This window comes from Belonocnema kinseyi, chromosome 7 (assembly GCF_010883055.1).
Source record: "Belonocnema kinseyi isolate 2016_QV_RU_SX_M_011 chromosome 7, B_treatae_v1, whole genome shotgun sequence".
Classification (NCBI taxonomy): domain Eukaryota; kingdom Metazoa; phylum Arthropoda; class Insecta; order Hymenoptera; family Cynipidae; genus Belonocnema; species Belonocnema kinseyi.
In genome coordinates, this window is record NC_046663.1 from 53814314 (window position 1) to 53818312 (window position 3999).

The following is a 3999-nucleotide window of genomic DNA, read 5'->3' on the forward strand; positions in this document are numbered from 1 at the left end:
TGATTCATTGAAAATATTGATATTTAACTACTTTGTATATTTTCTTTTATTTGGAAAATATTTAGTATTATGTTGAATTTAAATTTTAGGTCATGACCATAAAAAAAATGTTTGATTGGTATTTAATGTACAATATTAATTTATATTATTTTCTTAAAATATTTATTATACACATTTTTATAAGTGGTCATAATGGGATTATATATATTAAATAGAATGTCATTGTAATGCGGCCAAGTGATAGGTACTAAACCGAGCGTAAAATCGATGCATCCTGCCTTTGTTGCATTTTACAAATGGGTTTTACTGACTATTATAGTTCGACGATTAAAATGAGGGAGGCTTAAGATTCTTGTTTTAATTACTCATTATTAATTAATTATTAATACAAGTCGTTTTCAATACTCATTTGAAACATTATATTCAATTAATAAGTATTATATTTTTAGTTCGCGATTTATTTCGTTTGCTTCAAAATTCTATCATTTTGGTACAAATTTAATTATTTTGTTAAAAATTCAAATATTCTTGTGGAAAATTAAACTGTTTTGTTAAAAATTCGTTTTTTTTTCGGGTAGAAATTTCATGCTTTAGGATTGACAATTCATCTTTTAATTGAAAATTCATATATTTTGGTTAAAAATTCTACTATTTGGTTGAAAATTTGATTATTTTCTTAATCATATATTTATTGCAGAATTAATATGTTTTTGTAAAAAATTATACTGTTTTTTGTGGAAAATTTAATTATTGTCTTAAAAATTACATCTCCGGTTGAAAATTAATCTTTTCCGGTTTAAGAGCCAAACGTTTTCTAAATAATTCGTTTTTTACGCTTGATAACTCAACTCATTTGTTAAAAATTACTCTTTTACGGAAATTTAACGTTTTAGTTGAACATTCGTCTTTTTGGATACAAATTCGCCTTATATTACTGAAATTTAATTTCTGGATAGAAAATTCATTTTTAGTTGTTTAAAATTCAAGTGTCATAGAAAAAATATGTGTATTTTTTTAAAAACTCAACTATCCCGTGTAGGAATCCAATCAGGGATCCGGCCGGGTCTTAGCCAGATAGCCCCGCTTTAAGCCGGGCGCTGGTCATGGAATCTGGCCGGGATCCGGCTAATAACGTCACGGTAAACTGGTTGGGTCCCGGCTTCATTACCGACCGGGATCCGGTCGGGTAATCCGGCCAAAAAACGGTTAAGAAATGTTGCTTCAGGCGAGAAATTGTTAACTTGTTTTGTCTTTTAAGGCTCATCGTAAGATTACGGTGAACTTTAAAAGTTAAATCAAGTGAACCAATTCTGGCAAGAAAATTGGAGTAGAATTTTATTCCCTGATGATAGAATCTCATAGCAATTTGGAGGCCATGTGGTGATTTAAGGTTAGGAAGGAAGAAAGTAAAAACTGTATACACAAGGCTATATTTTAATTTAAAATAATAATTATTCACGCTCTAAGTGGGGGTTTCAAACTAATTATTGAAATAAGGTTGATTTTATTCAAAAGTCTCGATTTTATTTGCGAACTTCGAAGAGACGACCCGACGTGAGTGCAAGGAGCATCCTCGTTCCAGGTGCGAAACTGAAAATTACTGAGTGTCTATGCAGACGACAGACACAGTAGGCGCTATATATGGCAGTGAATTTGAAATTGTACAGGATAAACATTGTCTGAATATAGAGAAGTTTATGAAAATTGTATCATTTCTGTTGTTGCACATATCAGAATCGATAGCATTTTAGTTTAAAATGTTAAATTATTCGAAAAAATGTAATGTTTTTTTTAAAGTATTTAAAAAAGCTCATTTTTGTTGCATTGATCTAATAAATCTTTAAATTATAATGTTCAAATAATAATTCATCTAGCATCCATAATTACGTCTTTTATTATATCACGGCTCTTAAAAAATGTGTAATTTCTACAAAAACATTAACCTGACCAGTGTCCAGCCAGCTCCCGACCATGGGATATAACCAGGGTTGGTCCGTCCAATAACCGGCCGGCCCTGGACTACGTGATTCGAGAAAAATGTAGCCCGACCGGCTCCCGCCCGGTTCCTATCCATGAAACCCAGTCAGGTGTAGCCCGGCCGGGATCCGACCAGAAACCTTGTTGTATTAGGGCCAACCGGGGAAATTTCTACACGGGATTTTGTTGAAAATTCATCCTCTTCGTGAAAAATTAAAATTTTTTGTTGTAAATTATTTTTTGTTTTTGTAGAACATTCGTCCTTCTGTGTATTAAAAATTCATAAAAGGTTAATAAATTTGTTATTAATCATTTTTTAATAGGAACTGCTTTTTTTGTTTTATTCGTTAAAAAGAACATTACAAAACAAAAATTACAATTTTGAATAAACGATAGAAGCTACAAAAGAAAAAAAATTACTTTTTTTATATTAATATTTTTTTGAACGTAAAAAATAATGTTGCAAATAAACAATTTAAGTTTTTAGTAAAATGTCGTAAGTAGCCGTGATAAAAATTCATAACGGATTATAGGGCCTGTCCAAGACCCCTCTCCCCTTATAACGAACCGTAACATGATATACCTAACTATCCCCCCATTACTGTACGTAATTTAGGTTTTCCAGAAATAATACGATTTGAGACTTGAAACTAATAGAAATTTGTTGTATTTAAGATAATAGATGCTTTGTAGGGTGAAAACGTCATTTTCAAAATTTCCTTATTTTTCTTTCGCCATTTTCTCATTTTCCCTGACCACTACCATTCACATTCTAGGATTTTAATCTTGTAATATTTTTAACTTAGGATCTTTTACAAACGGAATAAAACAATATTTCAGATACAAATTAAAGTTTTTCAAATTTATTTATATTTATTTAGAAATACTTTGCTGCCATAAAAGATGACTTTTTAAAAGAATACTTGAATTTTCAACAAAGTAACTGAATTTTCTACAAAAAAATTTAACTGATATTTAAACCAAAAAGAAGAATTTTCAATAAATATCGATTTTTCAAACATGAAGGAAGGAAATGATAACCTAAATTACTGAACCTTCAAGCGAACAAACAAATTTTCTCTACAGAGATGAACTTTCGTTCAAAAAACAAATTTTCACCAACTAGTTTAACTCTCACCCACGAAGTTAAATTTTCAATTGAAAAATATAAATTTTCAGTAAAATAGTTCAACCAAGAGATGAATATTCATTTAAAAATATGAATCTTCGAAAAAAAATGAATTGTCAAAAGAGTGGTTCAACCAAAATGGTCAAACAAAGTTATTGAATCCTAAAAAGACAAATAGTCATAAAATTAGTTGAATTTTCATCCAAAAAAGATCTCAATGGACTTTTCAAAACCAAATTTTAATTTTAATCAAGAAGTAAATTTTCTGCAATTCTCAAGCAAAAATTGAATAGCTATATTTTTAGTTAAAAAATCCTGTTTCAACAAAAAAGGTGGTTTTCAACTAAAAAAGATCAATTTTCAAAAATAAAATAATACTACATTTTAAGTTATAGAAAAATATTTTTGCAATCATATAAAATAACTTTTTAATGAAATAGTTAAACTTTCATCCAAATAGATGAATTTCCAACCGAAAAGATTGAATGTCTATATAAAAATTCCGACGAAAAATAGAATGGTTAAATTTTTAGCCAATAAAATTAATTTTCAATAACGAATCTAATTTTAAACTAAAGAAATAAAATTTCAACCAAAAAGATTATTATTCTACCAAAATAGAATAATTTGCAACAAAACACATGAATTTTCAACCCAATAGTTGAATTTTCAATCAAAAAGGTCAATTTTCTACAAAAGAAGGAAAATGTTCAGAAAATAGATGAATTTTTAACTAAAAAATATCAATTTCCAACAAAAAATATAATGGGGTTGTTTTTAGTTAGAAGAATAAGTTTTTAAGCAAATAAAATAAATTTTCAATCAAATAGTTAAATTTTCAACCAAACTCATGAATTTTCTAGCCAAAAGATTAAGCCTCTGAAAAAAAAATT

The 3999-nt window shown here is 28.4% G+C and overlaps 1 protein-coding gene across 1 annotated transcript in view; it reads right to left on the reverse strand.

Annotated features, from left to right (window-relative positions):
* Positions 1 to 3999, reverse strand: part of LOC117177435 (calcyphosin-like protein) — an 87533-nt gene that overhangs the window by 19805 nt on the left and 63729 nt on the right. The gene's annotated exons all lie outside the window — the stretch shown is intronic.